Source organism: Oreochromis aureus, unplaced genomic scaffold (genome assembly GCF_013358895.1).
Source record: "Oreochromis aureus strain Israel breed Guangdong unplaced genomic scaffold, ZZ_aureus HiC_scaffold_2_cut, whole genome shotgun sequence".
In the NCBI taxonomy this organism is placed as follows: Eukaryota; Metazoa; Chordata; class Actinopteri; order Cichliformes; family Cichlidae; genus Oreochromis; species Oreochromis aureus.
Genome location: NW_024108853.1, coordinates 332109 through 353413, shown reverse-complemented (window position 1 = coordinate 353413; position 21305 = coordinate 332109). Strand labels below are relative to the sequence as shown.

The 21305-nt window shown below is 36.9% G+C and overlaps 1 long non-coding RNA gene across 1 annotated transcript; it reads right to left on the bottom strand.

Annotated features, from left to right (window-relative positions):
- Positions 1-6778: 6778 nt before the first annotated feature.
- Positions 6779-8415, bottom strand: LOC120436876. Its single transcript, XR_005610635.1, has 2 exons — positions 8354-8415; positions 6779-7154 (listed from the first exon to the last, which is right to left on the bottom strand). It is a non-coding gene; the product is annotated as an uncharacterized LOC120436876 (long non-coding RNA).
- Between the last annotated feature and the right edge of the window lie 12890 nt (positions 8416-21305).

Genomic DNA, 21305 nt, shown 5'->3' with positions numbered 1-21305 from the left:
CAGAGTTGTCAATAACTGTCTTCAGGTATTCAGAGAGGCCAGATTCTTTCTTTTGTTATATATTTACAGAGGTATTCTATACATGAATAGGCATTCAATATTAACGAGACATCTAAATTAGAGTTCCAGGCTTCAAGCAGGTGTGGGTTGTAATTGTTGATCCAACAGTCCTTTGGGTCACGTTTCAGAATAAGAGCTGTTTTCTTGTTTATGTCTTGGAGGCATTGCTCATACTCATTCATTGTCAAGTTGCATCGTGACAGAATCTGCTCTATGGTGAGAGAAGCAGCTTCAGGTTCCTTCAGCAGGGTCAACAAAGGTCTGAGTTTGGCTTTTGCAGCTTCAGTGTCTGAATCCTCATCCTGTCTCACAATCATTGTTCTTGTGGCTGGTGGTTTTGGAAACCCAAATCTACAACCAGAGTTTACACTCTTAAAGCATGTTTTGTGTGGTTTTGCTGTGCTTTTGTAGTTCAGCGACTTTTTTTGTGCAGTTCAGGTTGTTTTTCTGGATCAGGAGTTGAGCTGAGATGTATCTGTCCACAAAGTCACAGACAGTTTGGTCATCATCCACATCTACTACTACCTTTTCTCGAATCCACAGCAACATGTGTATATGCGGACTACCTCTGTGCTGGAACTCAACTCTGTAAAAGTAATCAATGATTTCACCAAGGGGCTGTGCAGGAGAAAAAGCAAATCTCTGAACAAAGCCTCAACACGCTTATCAAACATTCGCATGGTGGTTACTGGATTTGATCTTAGAATTTCACACTTTTCTGACCAGTCCAGGGCTTCAAAATCAACCTCTTCACCTTGTTGTCTCTTTATAGCTTGAATCACTTCAGGCCATCTCATCTCAGCAGCAGAGAAAGTGACAAAGAACTGAGGTGTTCCTATTTGACGGACCATACTGAATAGATCTTTGGTGGTTTTCTGCCAGTAAGCTGGAGTTCCTCTGAGTGGCTGCATAAATCTGATTGCATCTTTATTTCTTACCAGCTTCTCTACTTCTGTCTTACTTTGTAACATTCCTGATGTGATTTTGCGTCCATCTTTGGTCATAGTTTTACCTTTCCTTAGCTGTATTGTCATGCTGGAATTAGCCAGGTGTATTTCAGTGACAAACTGTGAGAAAAACAGGTAATTTGTGTCTTTAGCAAATCTTGCATCAATGTTGAAAAGCCTTGACTTGAAGTAAGCACTTGGTGTGAGTTTAAGACATCTCTTTTCATCCAGTGTATTCTGACCAGTAGGAAACTGCACAGGAAATGCCATGGCTTCCAAATGAGGAGTTCTGAAGAAGCTAACAGGATTGTTTCTTTCTGCAGGCGCCACACAATATGTGTTATCACTGAAACAGAGAATCTCTTCTGAAATGTCTACAGGCTGCAGACAACTTTCTAGAGCAAAACCTCCATTGTTCAAATCACTTTCTGGTTCCTCTGGATTGATTTCCTCTGGTTGTTCATCACAGGATTGCATATTAATATCTTGTTCACTTTCAGACTCACTTTCGCACAAAAGGGCATCTTTTTCATAGTTGTCAATTTCCATTAAATCTGCTTCATTATAATCATCACTTGCCATGCTGGCTTCATCACTGCTGTCATCATCAGGTAACGTTGGATCACAAAGCAATGCATCATCTCTGATAACAATATCTGTGTACTGTGGATGAATCTGTTTCAGTTTACGCAGGGCTTGGATCAGTTTAGACCAGGTGACAGTCTGGAACAGCTGATGGCCTTTGTAGCACAGTCGTCTTTTCAGCTTGATCCTCATTATCTGCGATTGGTTTCTGGGCCTCGGTAAACAGTCAACTGTTTGTTGGACTTCAGATGGTACACACACCACATTACCACGTATGAGTCTTTGTCTGCCCTTTGAAGTGGAATAATCTTTGCAAATGGGATGCATTTGGCAATCAGATGTCTCTCCAGAATGTTGAGATCACACAGTTCAGCTGGAATATCCTGCAGTTCTAAACCATTGACAGCAGCAAGCCTTGGCATGCGTCCACTTTTGAGGGAACTGTGACACGTGTGACAGATATACTCCTTTTTCTCTCAACAGGGAAGCTGCAGTGATCATTACATGCTTCATCACACATATGAACAAATTTACCAGTTAGACACTGCTGAGCTACAGTTTGGTGTTTTGAGTAATTTTTCTTTGCAGATTTTCACCTGATTAGGAAAAGAAGCTTTTAGACAAACAGTACAAACATAAGATGGTGCTGACTTAATGTTTGATCTGAAACGAGATATGGCCTCATTCATTAAACTGTTATCTGGATGACACTGTAAACTTTCAGCTGGTCGATGCATCTGACGATATTTTCTTTTTATGTTCACTGCACATCTGATATTATGCATCTGTCTAAAAGAAAAACCGCTCCAATATTTTACTCTCATTCGTTCTCTCATATTGTCCTTGTGTTTCTGCTGAAATTGTCTCTCTTCTCCATAACGTTTAGTGATGTACGATCGTTTTTTCTGTTTAAATTCTTCACTTTCTTTATATAGATTATATACATATGACCTCATGTAAGCTTTATGTTTCTCTCTGAATCCAGCACAAGTTCTGTAATTTCTTCTTATATCGTTCCTTCTGCTGTTCTTTGAACATAGGAGATTGTCTATAAGATTCTTTATGTGTTTTTCTCATACGTTCCTTCTGCTTTTCTCGGAAAATGGGAGATTCTCTATATGTTCTTGTTATATCGTTCCTTCTGCTTTTCTCGGAAAATGGGAGATTCTCTATATGTTCTTGTTATACGCTCCTTCTGCTTTTCTCGGAATAAAGAATCTTCTTTATACATCCTTATGACACGTTCTCTTTTTTTCTCTCTAATTTAGCACTATCTCTATAGATTTTTCTCAAATGTTCTCTCTGTTTCTCTCTATATGTAGCATTGAGTTTATACAGATTATTTTTGTACACACTCTTTTTCTTACTGTGATCAGAATCACGAGACTTTCTACTACAATCTTTTTTCTTTGCCTTAAAGCTTTCATCAAAAGTGTATGTCTGTCTTTCTTTCTTTTCTCATTTTCCTTTCTCTGTGGTAGTTTTTCTTGGACCAATAATCGTCTCCTAATCTTTCTCCTTTGCTGTTTATTATGCTTTAACAGTTTATGTAAAAGTTCCTCTGTTGTCTCAGTTAAACAGGAGGCAATGTTTAAATCATTCTGAGGAACAGATTCTTTTGTTACCTGAGTGTCTCTTACAGAAGATGCAGAGGTTTCTATTTCTAAATAATCAGAAGGACGATTGTTCATCTCAGCAGCTGGCTCATTTGAATAATCCACTCTGGATGACATCACTTCAGTGGCTAAAGTGTCGGTCACAGTTTTCTGTGTCTGCTCAGTGGATTTTGGGTTTTCAAATTCAGGTTCATTTAAAGCTGGTGCTGGAACAGTTGTAGCTGTTTGTCTGTTTTCATCAGCATCTCTTTGGTCAGCTGCGTTTTCACTGTGGAACTCGACAGGCTGTAGCTCATAAGTGCAGGTTGGCGCGATGCTAAACATTCGGTACAAGCGTTTGATCCTGTCAATCATGTCGTTAAGACGTGTGAATTTTAACATAACTGCAGTTCCACCACTTACAGCTAGCGACAATGGCATTCCTGTAGACTTACGTGGGTGAGGGTCAAAGTATGCGTATTCACCTGAAGTCAGCCTGCAAACTGCAATGACTGTTCCTCCCATGACTAGCAAAGCATAGCGAACCGCTGAAGCCAAACACTGTAGTCCCTGTTCAAGGCTCGGAAGATGATCTGTACCATCAAATGTGCCATAATGAGCAAACTGAGACATGTCCACTTGATACTCGTGTCTGCGGCTGGTGACCACTGTGGGAAGCTCATCACAGGCTAGAAACACACTGTTCACAAACCTCTTTCTGGCATCTGAATACACGGCATGGCCTTTGTCCAACACACGGTTAAGATCGGCTCTGGTAATGAATTCATCCTCGTGTAAGAATGAGAGGAAAACCAAACTGTTCGCCATGCATTGCTGATTCCTGTACTTTCCATACTTAGCAGAAGCCTGGCTTCGGGATGCACAGATGCTACTCACTCGTGGACGAGTTTCACTGTTTGTAATCTGTACATGAGACGGTCCTGGAGTTTCTCCATCACACTGCGTTTGCATAGTTACCTTGGGTTCAGTCTGGATTACCTGCTGTACTTTAGCATTTGGCACAGATGATGAGCAAACACCTCTCTTTACCACATCTGCATAAGACACTGCAGCTGTCTGAGCACTGCTCTGCACTTCTGGACTGGGAATACTTGCAACAGACACCTTTACCTCCTCACCACTCTGAGAAACATTTACCTGTTCCTTCTCCTTTTGCCGTCTAAGCTTCTGGGACAGCGACCTTTGACCTTTCCTTGGCATTTTGTGCAAGTACAAACTGGACCTTATATTTATACACAAATGTAAACAAAATTCAACCTGTATACACTGAAAAACTAATCTATTAAATGGAGAAATGTAAACTATACAAATGGTAAAGTGTTCTTATAACTATGTAATTGATGTAAAAGGCTGACTTAAATACAAACTCTATATAAAACTTATTGAAAGTTCTTTAAAAACAGTTTTATTGTAGCTTTTTCAAAAACTGTATATTGTTACTTCTATTTTTTTTTTAACCAGACTGGATAACAAATAGGTCTATACTTCTGTAAAGCAATATACAGAATAAATCTCAACAATCAACAGTCTATAATAAAACTCTTAACTTTTAAGTAGACTTTGTGTAAATCTTTAAGATATCTAATATTTTAAGCAAATATGAGTGATGGTGTGGTGATCAGATGACAGGCGATGAAGATTCTTCAGCTGGATGTTCTGCAGCAGTCAGGAAACAGGAAGTCTGGGTTCTCAGGGGAGCCTCTAGATGACAATTGTAACTGAATACTTACAGAGTGACAAAAAAGGGTTTGTCCTTAAATAATAATAGTATAAACTTGCAGTCAAATGTTATAGCCAATGAAACAGACTTGAAAAATATATTTGAATCCAATTTATTATCTATGTGAATATAACAGTCTGAATGTATGTATTACAAAATAACCAGATTATCTTATTACAAATAAACCTTGAAAAAGGTGTGTATTTTATATAATTTATCAAAGTAACTGCACACGTAAGCCAAGCTATCAGTGTTTATTCCAAAGTGTAATGTAAAAATTAAAATGACAAATGTAGGACTGTGTAAGTAGTTTCTACTGTGAGTTCTACTGTAGTGTAATTCTACTACTGTAATTTCAAGTTTCTACTTGTGATTTCCAGCAAAATGACTGGATGTGAGAGAGTTTAACGACAGGAAAGATGGAGCAGTGAGAGCGGAGATCTCTCAGAATTCTGAAAACAGATCGACGAAGTTCTGGTAACTTCAATTCCAAAAACTTAGATTCTGGTAAAACTTGATTTCAAGTCACAGGATTGCGTTTCAACTCAGGTTCAAGCTTGTCAACTTAGATAGAGCTCATGGCGGAGAAATGATAGAAGATAGAATGGCTTGTCAAAAAAGATGGAGCAGGGAGAGGGAGAGTGATAGGACAGACTGAATTGCTTGTTAATGATAGAGGGAGAGGGTATTCTGCAGCAGGTCACCTGTAAGACAGAAAGAGACTGGAATTAGGCATATTTTCAATAAACATGGCTTCCAAGTATTTTTCTGACTATAAGGCACATTTAAAAGCCTTTAATTTTCTCAAAAAATCAACAGTTTACCGTATGTATTAATTCTGGCTGTGCTTGCTGACCTCAAACCAATTTTATGTGTTACACGGCGCTCAAACATCTGTCAAAATGTTTTAGTACGACTTTGGAAAGCTACAAAGCTGCAGCGCTTGATGGATTGTTGGAGCATTACAGCTACAGTAGTCAGGTGCCTCGCGGAGTAATTCCTATTGTCCTTAAACATAATATTATGGTGTGTGTATGAGAATCTGGCACCTGTTTAGAGACATGCGTCATTGAAGCAGATTTCAAACCGATCAATCCATGAAGAATTTGATAGATTTGTGGAAGAGGACTGAACAGAAAAAGTTAGTGTATTGTTATGTGTTACCACTGAAAAATGTTGAGAGTTACTGTGAATGAGTTGAATAGTTTGAGTTATCTGAATATTTGGTTAGCTGCATACGCCTTATAACCCGAAAAATACAGTACATACAGGGCTTTACATATTGAAGAGTTCCACAGTACATTATTGGACTGAACTGATAGAAAATGCTCAAAAATGGTGGTGGAACTATCCTAAAGAAATTTTTACATTCTATTAACATAATAAAAACAAACAGTGTCTATAAACTTAAACCAAGATGTGCTGCTACAATAACCTACTGTAAATATCATATGGTCCAACAAAACACACACACTGAGGTTAGAGCAGACAGTTTCAGGCCACCTGCTTAAAATTCTTGCCACATCACATGTTCCTTAATCCCCAAAGTTCTCAAATCACTGTTTCTGTGTGTACTTACCTGGGACAACAGTACATCATAATATCTGGGCACACAGAAACAGGGATTTGAGATCCGTTAACATAAAAGTAAACAATACTGTTTCTACATATTTCAGTCACATTTGGGGTATGTTTAATACACAGCCATAAGCACTCCACTAAATCTAGGACATACTTATAATGACCGATTTAAAGGCCTAATTAAAAATATATATGACCATAATTTCTTTGTAGATCATTTAACCATAAAATACAGAAATGAATGCTGTATCTGTGCTTTTGATTGTTTCCAGTCATCAACAAAATCTTTAATTATAAAAGACTAATTCAAAGAGCAGTTTTCAGACAGTGACTTAATTATTGAAGGGAAAGAAGCTTTTGAAATCCACAAGGCCCTATTTGAAGACTTAATTGTACCTAAACTGCTGTTCATGAGCTGCTCTAATGTGAAAAAATATGTGCTGCTACAATAACCTACCTACGGACCTCTGTAGGTCTGGAAATGTTTACACAGACTTTACTAGGATTTGATGACTTTTGATGATCACCAATAGCTGTGCTCACTCACACCACTACACTGAATCTCCTATCATGAGAAACATTTCCCCAGCACTGCACCTCAGAAAAACCTTTACTTACCAGACTTGAGACGATCAGGTCAGCAGTCTAGAGAAAGGAAACAATTCATCAGATCACTGTTAGATGATTCAGACTGTTGAGCCTCTTCACACACAATCCAATTTACTGTGACACAAATTAACTAGTAAAATCCTAAATTACTTTAAGCTTTTTTAAGTTTACTGTAGTCTGAAGAGGAGATAATTGAACTGCAGGGTCTCACATGGCTTTAGCATGTGTAATAAAAGCATTATTACTACAGAAATGCAAAGAACAGGCACCAATATTTGTTGGCACAAGTGCAGGATACACCAAATATTTCCTACACAGAAGCCTTGTGGCTCAAACATTTTCTACAACAGGTCAGTGCTAATAAAGTGTGAAAAATCAAAACTTCCTTTCAGGTTAAAAACATTAAATACAAAGTAATTCTTGTAATCAGAAGCAACAGAAAACCTCATCATGTTTTACATGATGAGGTTTTACATGTAAATATTGACATGTTACAATAACAGAGGTGCAGAATGTTTGTGATTAAAATTAAATGTCCTAAAATATTACACTAAAAAGTCCTTTCATTGTACCCGTTGCTAGGAATATTTATGCATTTTGCAATGTCCCTTTTTGGCAACATTTCTATTTAATTGTAAAATCATTATATTCACTAAATAAGTAATAAACTAATTAGACACACTGGCTGTAATTTACCTAACAATGTCCACTCACACCTCTGGTTCTCTTCGTTTTTATTATTGCTTAACTGTTAAAGCTATTACTTATACCGAGTGAGGCAAAGTACTTCTACAGTGTTCTGACTTTAATATAATACATCAGCAGAATTTGAGAGACAATATGAATCAATACCTGTGCAGCTCTTAAGTGTTTGAGCAACCACTTATACTGACTCTCCTAAAACACTTTCACTGTTTTGTCTGCTACTTAAATCCACAAACATAAGGACAAAATGAACACCTGGATAAAGACATCTGACATTTAACTGTTTGAATTCAATAAGCCATATGAAATTTAAATCATACATAAATGGGCTACTAAACTTCAGGGACATTTTCAGGGACAGTCAGAGGCCCTGTGTGGGGGCTTTGCTGCTACAGGTCACAAATCTTGTGTTTTTGCCAATCAGTAAATGGAAACGTATCACAAAAAGTCAAACTACTGTATGTAAGTCGTCAAATGTGCTACACAATGCCAGGTTCATACTGCTTCAGTTACAATCACTGTTAACTTACCAGCAAAGGCAAAAACCAAAGATCTCGTTCACTCTGTGTAACAAAAGACAAAGCACAAAAATACAGAATGAGACAACTCAAATCAGCATCAGAATCAATACTGCATCACTCTGTGTAGTCCAAAAGATTCAGTACACTTCTTTGTTTACCACAGCAACAAACAACTCACCTCTTTTTTCTACACCTTATTAAATATTACTGTCTTCATTAAGGTAAAATGTGGTTTCATCCATTTGTAATAAGCCACACAAGTTTCTCAGTTATGTGATAGCTCTATTAGTTTGGTGCTATTAGATAACACAGTAGATTTCATAAGCAATGATTTGCTACACCTAGCACTGCACACTTTATCAAATTCTGACATCACAATTTCAAAGCATGAACAATCATAAATGAAAGCTTGGATGATATTTTTGTAGGCTTCAACGTTTGAGTTGGTCTGCATTCAAATTCTGCTTCCTAAAAATATTACCTGCACACAGTATCATTTAATATGCTGTTGTTTTAAATATCTACATATCATATTTATAATATTAATGGTGCACTGCTGCATTTTATTTATTTGAAGGTGGCCTTTTTAGATTTCATTAATTTTTCACAAAGTGAGAAGTTAAACAGAGCTGCAGGTGTAGGTTTTATTTTTAAAAAACAACCTGTACAAACAAGTGTTTGTTAAACAGTTCTTAAAAATTTAACTAAAAACTAAAATTGATTAATTAAAAAACTTCTTCTTGTTAAGAAATGTCATTATTCTTATATTATGTGTTTTATCCTCACTCTATTGCTCCCTTCTGTTAATTAACCCACAACACACCGGCACAGGCACGTGACTCTTTTTCTCCCGGCTTTCAGTCAGAGGCGGTAAAATGGCTCCTTTGAAGTTGCCGACCCTGCTGCTCCAGCAGCTAATCAGTGGTTCTAAAATGGCGGCTCATTACCTTACAACCTATAGAATGAGGCCGTTTTAACTGACTGATTTGTGAAGAGGAGAACTAACTTCAGCTTCCCTAAGAGACTCAGAAACACTAACACACTGAATGAACCAAATACAACACAATAACTGTATTAAACAATCAAATGAACCATATTAATTTCACACTAGGCCTATAGGAGCTAGGCTAGGCGTTAGCGCTTAGGGGCATACCAAACACTCCTTTTAAATACTAAAATTACAACGTTTCACTAAAAAGCAGCCATTGTGTTACTTTAACATGACTTATACTTCGACTGGCTTCATAACTCACTAACAACAACTCGGTAAATCACTCAAACAGCTTATAGACATTTTATTTCAGAGAAGAGAGACAGAGAAGCAGGCTTACCGGCAGGGATGGAGCAGAGACTGGGCGGAGATTAAGGAGTCAGCCAGAGACATAAAAAAGAGGCATTCACGGGTAGTGGGAAACTTTGCCATTACACAAAATTGGCATTGAAAACGTGAAAAATATATGTAAATTTAAATATTATTATACTAGATTTTTTTTGCAACAAAAAACAACATGCAGAAATTTAATTCTATAAGTTCAATAAATGTTTCAAACAGGATTCTTTGAATTTGAAATAATGGTTAAAAGACATAAATAAACATAAGGTCAGTATGTTAAAATGTACTGTATTATAGATAGATAGATAGATAGATAGATAGATTTATGTAACTGACTGCAGTAATAAGAACAGTCTTCAGGACAGTAGGAGCTGCAGAGGCTCATCTCACTGCTCTGCAGGACTCAAGAGGTTCAGGAGGTCCTTTAACCCCACTGCCATGAGACTTTTTAACAGTGACCCCTGAGTGTTCAATGCACATTTATTTCTTTTTTTCTAAAACATAATGGTTGTAATCATATAAATTCCCCCTTGTGGGACTAATAAAGGTATATCAAATATCAAATATCAAATTGATGAATATGAATTAGTGGTCTGTGATAGTGTATTAATTTGTAGGGAAAAAAAACATGTTGCCCAAGGTGTAATTGAACCCACGACCTTTGGGTTGCAGACCTGTGTCATTACCAACTGCGCCACTGGGAAAGAGAGCGAGCGCCTGGAAAACAGGGTGATGAGCAGTCAGAATTAGATTGCGGTGAGAGGCGAAAAACGCTGTTTTTTGGAGTTACAAAACGTCGTGTAACTCAAAAACTAGGTGGACTAGAAGCATAATTCTTGTACTGGGTGAATCAGCGGACTTTGGTGTACTTTGACTGTGATTTGCATTGCTCTTTGTACATCTGTCGCTGAGATATGACGAGAGAAGAAAAGGCAGACCTCAGATATGATTGGCTGGCTGGGAAGCCGTGCAGGCCCTGATATGTAAATTTTATATGTATCAGTCCTCACAGAGGATTAGCTGCCTGGGGACCTGGCAGAAATATATACAAATAGTATGATTAAGCATAAATACTACATTTAGTAGAAATACTATGTTTTAGCACAAATACTATAAAATGGCAGAAATACTATAATTAAGCAGAAATACTATATTTGGCAGAAACACTATATTTAGTACAAATCTTATGAAATATAGCAGAAATAGTATGATTTAGCAGAAATGCTGTATTTGGCACAAATCTTATGAAATAGCAGAAATAGTATGATTTAGCAGAAATACTGTATTTAGCACAAATACTGAAAAGCAGCAGAAATGCTATGATTTAGCACAACAGTAATAACTTATAGAAAAATTGGAAAAGCAAAATGGACAGCTGGAAAAATCCTGAACATGCTAAGGGTCCCTCAAATCTAATTGTTAATGAAAAAAAAAAATCAGCAAAAAAGTATAACAGTCACACAATCACAAATATGGGCACATATGGAAACACACATGCACAGAGAGACACACACAGGACCAAATTCAGTCAACCAGTTTAAATATATTGAATTTAAATGATATAATAAGATGCTCCCATCAAAAGGCTCTCTCTCTCTCTCTCTCTCTCTCTCACACACACACACACAGCCTAAAGGGAACAGTATTTGTGCCATGGAGTGTTAACAAGAATCTGAGGTCCATATTACAAAAGCTGCTAAAATCATAAAAGTTTGCAGAATTGTAATAAATGATGAACATGAATTAGTGGTCTGTGATAGTGTATTAATTTGTAGGGAAAAAAAACATGTTGCCCAAGGTGTAATTGAACCCACAACCTTTGGGTTGCAGACCTGTGTCATTACCAACTGCGCCACTGGGAAAGAGAGCGAGCGCCTGGAAAACAGGGTGGTGAGCAGTCAGAATCAGATTGCGGTGATAGGCAAAAAACGCCGTTTTTTGCAGTTACAAAACGTCGTGTAACTCAAAAACTAGGTGGACTAGAAGCATAATTCTTGTACCGGGTGAATCAGCGGACTTTGGTGTACTTTGACTGTGATTTGCATTGCTCTTTGTACATCTGTCGCTGAGATATGACGAGAGAAGAAAGGGCAGACCCCAGATATGATTGGCTGGCTGGGAAGCCGTGCAGGCCCTGATATGTATTTGTATGTATCAGTCCTCACAGAGGATTAGCTGCCTGGGGACCTGGCAGAAATATATAGAAATAGTATGATTAAGCATAAATACTACATTTTTTAGAAAAACTATATTAAGCACAAATCCTATAAAAAGCAGAAATACTATATTAAGCAATATAAATATCCTCTAAAAATCCTATAAAAAGCAGTAAAACTGTACTATGATTTGGTAGAAAAACCCTAATTAAATCAAAAATACTAAATTTAGCAGAAATAGCAGAAACACTATATTTAGCACAAATCTTATGAAATAGCAGAAAGAGTATGATTTAGCAGAAATGCTGTATTTAGCACAAATCTCATAAAATAGCAGACATAGTATGATTTTGCAGAAATGCTGTATTTAGCACAAATACTGAAAAGCAGCAGAAATGCTATGACTCAACACAATAGTAATAACTTAAATAGAAAAATTGGAAAAGCAAAATGAACAGCTGAAAAAATGCTGAACATGCTAAGGGTCCTTCAAATGTACTTGTTAAATGAAAAAAATACTCAGCAAAAAAAGTGTAACAGTCACACAATCACAAATATGGAAACATATGGAAACACACATGCACAGAGAGACACACACAGGATCAAATTCAGTCAACCAGTCTAAATATATTGAATTTAAATCATACAATAAGATGCTCCCATAAAAACTCTGTCTCGCCCTCTCTCTCTCTCTCTCTCTCACACACACACACACACACACACACACACACACACACACACACACACACACACAGGGAGAGAGAAGTAAGTTTCTAGCTCAGTCAAGCAGCCTGGGAGCTGCTGAATTTGAATCCACCAATCAGAGAGCCTGTGCACTTTTTCCCGCCAAAACAGGTGCATGCAGCACAGAGACACACAGGATTTTTGCAGTCTATTTCTCATAATGACGACTCCCCTCAAACAAATGACCATAATTTCCCAACTATAGGGGCTAGAACGGTCATTCTTACACCGTTTTGTTCAGAAGAGATGGGGGAATCTTAAAGTGTTGACAATGTATCATTAAAATATGAATTATTAAAGATATTTGACTTCTAATGTACCATAACTGAGTAGAGCAAAGCAAAAACTGCCTTGACTTGCCCTCAAACAACGCTTTCTAACTCTAAATCTATTTGGAGTATCAATATCATTTTTTCACCGTAAGAGACAGCAGGCTTTGGTGAACAGTCATGGAAATTTTCAAGTCTCTGTGGAAATCCAACAAAAAGTTATGACGAGAGAAAAAAGTGGTTCATTTCCAGAGTTTGAAATCTGAAGAAATCTGAGCGAAGGACGAATTTCCTACCCTCAAACAAGTGTAACTCATCTCAGAACGGTATTAGGTGAGAAAAAAGTTCTTGAATTGTGAGCGTCAGGAGTGTCTGAAGATATACTGGGACAAGCCTCATGTTTTAACTTCGCTTCGTTAAGGAGATATGACGATTCGAATATGCCTCTCATTACAGAAATCAAGCGGTGATTTTGAACAAACTCTCCATTGACTTTCTATGGAGAGTTTTCAGACTTTGTGTTGCTCTGAGGAGATTTGCCAAAATTCTATAAGTCTCACAACAATGATGGTGACATTTTCGGAAAGCCAGCAAAAATACCTACGTTTTGATGTATAATTTGTGGAAGTTGAGTGAAAATTGAGCAAGTAGCAAGAAGTTGTTCGGACATGAAGAGAAGATCATGAAACCTACAGTGGCACACTGGAAGCCAAGTGCATAGCAACCATAACAACGCATGTATTTTGTGAAAAATCACAATTTTCCAACTCAAAACTTTAAGAGGCATAAAAATAAAACGGTAAAAGATTTGAAAAATCTGATTTATTCCTGAATAGCCCAATAATTTGAGAACATTTTAAAGTTTGAATGGTTGTTCTACGTGAAAGTAGGAAAAAGTAGTTAAGTTTCAAAAACAAGCAAAATTTAGCAGAATTGCAGAAGTTTCCCATTCATTTCAATGGGACAAATTAAAGGAAAAAAGTGGAATATTTTAAAAAGTATAACAGTAATAAACACCAAAAGATATAGCGATCATTAGCAGAAATAGCAGAATAGTTTAAAATTTGAACGGTGAAAATCGGCTGAAAATTGTGGAAGTAGTTAAGTGCCAAAAAAAGTGAAAAAGTGGCAACTAGAATAACTAGAAAAATTTGCATTTCCTGCGAAAATGCAGTGTGGATGCTGGAACGCTGAAGCTGTCAGCTGAAAATAGCTGAAAAAGCTGAAAAGTTGCAGAAATTGTAAAAACTTTGCAGAAGCAAAGGAACGTTGCTAAAATGTAGTAACTTAGCAGAACTGCAATATCTTAGAGGAAACATAATACTTGGCAGAAATACAATAGCATAGCAGAACTTAGCAGAAATATTCTAACTTACCAGAAACACGATAACTTCCCAAAAATACAAGAATTTCGGAGAAATAGTATAAGATAACAGAAAGAATATATTTAGCCAAACATTCTTAAACATTACAGAAATACTACTCTATAGCAGAAATGATATATTTAGAAAGAAAAATATAATATAGTAGAAATACTATGATTTAGCAGAAATCCTGCAATATAGCTCAATAACAATGATTTAGAACAGATACTATGATTTAGCAGAATAGTAATAACTTAAGTGAAAATATTGGAAAGGTAAAATGACAAGCTGAATAAAAAGGAACATGGTTAAGTTTACTCAAAACTAATTTTTGTTCACCTGTGAAAAATAAAATAAAAATACATTTAGAAATACAAATAAGAACAGCCAACAGATACACACAAAATTAAATATGGATACACAAATCAACAAATACACACAAAATCAAATATGGATACACAAATGTACAGAGAGAGACACACACACACAGGGTCTATGCCAGTCAACCAGTCTGAATATATTATATTTTTATCCAACAATGAGATGCTGCCCTAAAAAGGGCTTTTGTGTGTCTTCTCTCTCTCTCTCTCTCTCTCTCTCTCTCACACACACACACACACACACACACACACACACACACACAGGCTCACACACACACACACACACACATAGCATCAGCAAGTGAACAAGGGCTGTTAACAGCATGTTTCTAGGTCAGTCAAACAGCTGTGAGATTCTCAATTTGAATCCACCAATCAGAGGGCTGTGTGCTTTTTCCTGCCAAAACTGGTGCACCAAGTGCAGGCTTTTACAGCACAGAGAGAGACAGGATTTTTGCAGTCTGTTTCTCATAGTGAGGACTCCCCTCAAACAAACAGCCATAAATTCCTAACCGTGAGGGGCTAAAACGGTCATTCTTAGACCGTTGTGTTCAGAAGACATGGGAGAATCTTGAAATGTTGACCATTTAAAATAAAAATATGAAATATCATAGATATATGACATAGATGATTGGTTGTCTTAGAAGCCATGATTGCCCCAATATGCAAATTTGAATGTGCAAGGCCTAAGATATGATTGGCTGGCTGGGAAGCCATGAAGGCAACAATATGCAAATTTGAATGTGCAAGCCCTCGGATATGATTGGTTGTCTTAGAAGCCATATAAAAAGCAGTAAAACTGTACTATGATTTGGTAGAAAAACTATAATTAATCAAAATACTATATTTGGCAGAAATACTATTTTGTAGCAGAAACACTATATTTAGCACAAATCTGATGAAATAGAAGAAATAGTATGATTTAGCAGAAATGCTGTATTTAGCACAAATACTGAAAGCAGCAGAAATGCTATGACTTAGCACAATAGTAATAACTTAAATAGAAAAATTGGAAAAGCAAAATGGACAGCTGAAAAAATCCTGAACATGCTAAGGGTCCCTCAAATGTAATTGTTAAATGAAAAAAGAAAACCACCAAAAAAAAGTATAACAGTCATACAACCACAAATATGTACACATATGGTAACACACATGCACAGACAGACACACACAGGATCAAATTCAGTCAACCAGTCTAACTATATTGAATTTAAATCTTACAATGAGATCATCCCATAAAAAAAAAGGCTCGCTCTCTCTCTCTCTCTCTCTCTCTCTCTCTCTCTCTCTCTCTGTCAAACACACACACACAAGATCCAATTCAGTCAACCAGTCTAACTATATTGAATTTAAATCTTACAATGAGATCATCCCATAACAAGCCTTTTCTCTCTCTCTCTCTCTCTCTCTGTCACACACACACACACACACACACACACACACACACACAAGATCCAATTCAGTCAACCAGTCTAAATATATTGATTTTGAATCTTACAATGAGATCATCCCATAAAAGGCTTTCTCTCTCTCTCTCTCTCTCTCTCTCTGTCACACACACACACACACACACACAAGATCCAATTCAGTCAACCAGTCTAAATATATTGAATTTAAATCTTACAATGAGATCATCCCATAAAAAGGCTTTCTCTCTCTCTCTCTCTCACACACACACACACACACACACACACACACACACACACACACACACACACACACAAGATTCAATTCAGTCAACCAGTCTAAATATATTGAATTTAAATCTTACAATGAGATCATCCCATAACAAGCCTTTCTCTCTCTCTCTCTCTCTCTCTCTCTCTCTCTCTCTCTGTCACACACACACACACACACAGGAGAGAGAAGTAAGTTTCTAGCTCAGTCAAGCAGCCTGGGAGCTGCTGAATTTGAATCCACCAATCAGAGAGGCTGTATACTTTTTCCCGCCAAAACAGGTGCAGCCGTTTTACACACAGAGCACAGAGACAGGATTTCTGCAGTGAATTTCTCATAGTGAGGATTCCTCTCAAACAAATGGCCATAATTTCCTAACCGTAGGGGCTAGAACGGTCATTCTTACAACCGTTTTGTTCAGAAGAGATCAGGGAATCTTAAAGTGTTGACAATTTATCATTAAAATATGAATTATTAAAGATATTTGACTTCTAATGCACCATAACTGAGTAGAGCAAAGCAAAAACTGCCTTGACTTGCCCTCAAACAACGCTTTCTAACTCTAAATCTATTTGGAGTATCAATATCATTCTTTCACCGTAAGAGACAGCAGGCTTTGGTGAACAATCTTGAAATTTTCAGGTCTCTGTTGATATCCATTAAAAGATATGACGAGAGAAAAAAGTGGATCATTTCCAGAGTTTGAAATCTGAAGAAATCTGAGCGAAGGACTAATTTCCTACCCTCAAACAAGTCTAACTCATTTCAGAACGGTAATAGGTGAGAAAGAAATTCTTGAATTGTGAGTGTCAGGAGTGTCTGAAGATATACTGGGACAAGCCTCATGTTTTAACTTCGCTTCGTTAAGGAGATATGACGATTGAATATGCCTCTCATTACAGAAATCAAGCTGTGATTTTGAACAAGCTCTCCATTGACTTTCTATGGGATTTTTGAGACTTTGTGTTGGTCTGAGGAGATTTGCCAAAATTCTATAAATCTCACAACAATGATGGTGACATTTTCTGAAAGCCAGCAAAAATACCTACGTTTTGATGTATAATTTGTGGAAGTTGAGTGAAAATTGAGCAAGTAGCAAGAAGTTGTTCGGACATGAAGAGAAGACTGCAAAACCTTCAGTGGCACACTGGAAGCCAAGTGCATAGCAACCATAACAACGCATGTATTTTCTGAAAAATCACAATTTTGCAACTCAAAACTTTAAGAGGCATAAAAGTAAAACGGTAAAAGATTTGAAAAAGCTGATTTATTCCTGAATAGCCCAATAATTTGAGAACATTTTAAAGTTTGAATGGTTGTTCTACGTGAAAGTAGGAAAAAGTAGTTAAGTTTCAAAAACAAGCAAGTTTTAGCAGAATTATGCGGAAGTTTCCCATTCATTTCAATGGGACAAATTAAAGGAAAAAAGTGTAATATTTTAAAAAGTATAAGAGTGAAAAATACCAAAAGATATAGCGTACATTAGCAGAAATAGCAGAATAGTTTAAAATTTGAACGGTGAAAATCGGCTGAAAATTGTGAAAGTAGTTAAGTGCCAAAAAGTGTACGGAACGCAACTAGAATAATAATAAAGAACTAGAAAAATTTGCATTTCCTGCGAAAATGCAGTGTGGATGCTGGAACGCTGAAGCTGTCAGCTGAAACTAGCTGAAAAAGCTGAAAAGTTGCAGAAATTGTAAAAACTTTGCAGAAGCAAAGGAACGTTGCTAAAATGTAGTAACTTAGCAGAACTGCAATATCTTAGAGGAAACATAATACTTGGCAGAAATACAATAGCATAGCAGAACTTAGCAGAAATATTGTAACTTACCAGAAACACGATAACTTCCCAAAAATACAAGAATTTCGGAGAAATAGTATAAGATAACAGAAAGAATATATTTAGCCAAACATTCTTAAACATTACAGAAATACTACTCTATAGCTGAAATGATATATTTAGAAAGAAAAATATAATATAGTAGAAATACTATGATTTAGCAGAAATCCTACAATATAGCTCAATAACAATGATTTAGAACAGATACTATGATTGAGCAGAATAGTAATAACTTAAGTGAAAATATTGGAAAGGTAAAATGACAAGCTGAATTAAAAGGAACATGGTTAAGTTTGCTCAAAACTAATTTTTGTTCACCTGTGAAAAAATAAAATAAAAATACATTTAGAAATACAAATAAGAACAGCCAACAGATACACACAAAATTAAATATGGATACACAAATCAACAAATACACACAAAATCAAATATGGATACACAAATGTACAGAGAGAGACACACACACAGGGTCTATGCGAGTCAACCAGTCTGAATATATTATATTTTTATCCAACAATGAGATGCTGCCCTAAATAGGGCTTTGTGTGTCTTTCTTTCTCTGTCTCTCTCTCTCTCTCTCTCTCTCTCTCACACACACACACACACACACACACACACACACACACACACAAACACACACTCAGGCTCACACACACACGCACGCACACACACACATAGCATCAGCAAGTGAACAGGGGCTGTTAACAGCATGTTTCTAGGTCAGTCAAACAGCTGTGAGATTCTCAATTTGAATCCACCAATCAGAGGGGCTGTGTGCTTTTTCCTGCCAAAACTGGTGCACCAAGTGCAGGCTTTTACAGCACAGAGAGAGACAGGATTTTTGCAGTCTATTTCTCATAGTGAGGACTCCCCTCAAACAAACAGCCATAAATTCCTAACCGTAGGGGCTAAAACAGTCATTCTTAGACCGTTGTGTTCAGAAGACATGGGAGAATCTTGAAATGTTGACCATTTAAAATAAAAATATGAAATATCATAGATATGTGACATAGATGATTGGTTGTCTTAGAAGCCATGATTGCCCCAATATGCAAATTTGAATGTGCAAGGCCTAAGATATGATTGGCTGGCTGGGAAGCCATGAAGGCAACAATATGCAAATTTGAATGTGCAAGCCCTCGGATATGATTGGTTGTCTTAGAAGCCATATAAAAAGCAGTAAAACTGTACTATGATTTGGTAGAAAAACTATAATTAATCAAAAATACTATATTTGGCAGAAATACTATTTTGTAGCAGAAACACTATATTTAGCACAAATCTGATGAAATAGAAGAAATAGTATGATTTAGCAGAAATGCTGTATTTAGCACAAATACTGGAAAGCAGCAGAAATGCTATGACTTAACACAATAGTAATAACCTAAATAGAAAAATTGGAAAAGAAAAATGGACAGCTGAAAAAATCCTGAACATGCTAAGGGTCCCTCAAATGTAATTGTTAAATGGAAAAAAAAAACCAGCAAAAAAAAGTATAACAGTCACACAACCACAAATATGTACACATATGGTAACACACATGCACAGACAGACACACACAGGATCAAATTCAGTCAACCAGTCTAAATATATTGAATTTAAAACACACACACACACACACACACACACACACACAAGATCCAATTCAGTCAACCAGTCTAAATATATTGAATTTGAATCTTACAATGAGATCATCCCATAAAAAGGCTTTGTCTCCCCCCCTCTCTCTCTCTCTCTCCCTCTCTCTCTCTGTCACACACACACACATACACACACACAAGATCCAATTCAGTCAACCAGTCTAAATATATTGAATTTAAATCTTACAATGAGATCATCCCATAAAAAGCCTTTCTCTGTCTCTCTCTCTCTGTCACACACACACACACACACACACACACACACACACACACACACACAAGATCCAATTCAGTCAACCAGTCAAAATATATTGAATTTGAATCTTACAATGAGATCATCCCATAAAAAGGCTCTCTCTCTTTCTCTCTCTCTCTGTCACACACACACACACACACACACACACACACACACACACACACACACACACACACACACACAGGAGAGAGAAGTAAGTTTCTAGCTCAGTCAAGCAGCCTGGGAGCTGCTGAATTTGAATCCACCAATCAGAGAGCCTGTGCCCTTTTTCCCGCCAAAACAGGTGCACGCAGCACAGAGAGACACAGGATTTTTGCAGTCTATTTCTCATAATGACGACTCCCCTCAAACAAATGACCATAATTTCCTAACCGTGAGGGGCTAGAACGGTCATTCTTACACCGCTTTGTTCAGAAGAGATGGGGAATCTTAAAGTGTTGACAATTTATCATTAAAATATGAATTATTAAAGATATTTGACTTCTAATGCACCATAACTGAGTAGAGCAAAGCAAAAACTGCCTTGACTTGCCCTCAAACAACGCTTTCTAACTCTAAATCTATTTGGAGTATCAATATCATTCTTTCACCGTAAGAGACAGCAGGCTTTGGTGAACAATCATGGAAATTTTCAGGTCTCTGTGGAAATCCATTAAAAAGATATGACGAGAGAAAAAAGTGGTTCATTTCCAGAGTTTGAAATCTGAAGAAATCTGAGCGAGGGACGAATTTCCTACCCTCAAACAAGTCTAACTCATTTCAGAACGGTAATAGGTGAGAAAGAAATTCTTGAATTGTGAGTGTCAGGAGTGCCTGAAGATATACTGGGACAAGCCTCAAGTTTTAACTTTGCTTCGTTAAGGAGATATGACGATTCGAATATGCCTCTCATTGCAGAAATCAAGCGGTGATTTTGAACAAACTCTCCATTGACTTTCTATGGAGAGTTTTCAGACTTTGTGTTGGTCTGAGGAGATTTGCCAAAATTCTATAAATCCCACAACAATGATAGTGACATTTTCGGAAAGCCAGCAAAAATACCTACGTTTTGATGTATAATTTGTGGAAGTTGAGTGAAAATTGATCAAGTAGCAAGAAGTTGTTCGGACATGAAGAGAAGACTGCAAAACCTTCAGTGGCACACTGGAAGCCAAGTGCATAGCAACCATAACAACGCATGTATTTTCTGAAAAATCACAATTTTGCAACTCAAAACTTTAAGAGGCATAAAATAAAACGGTAAAAGATTTGAAAAGCTGATTTATTCCTGAATAGCCCAATAATTTGTGAACATTTTAAAGT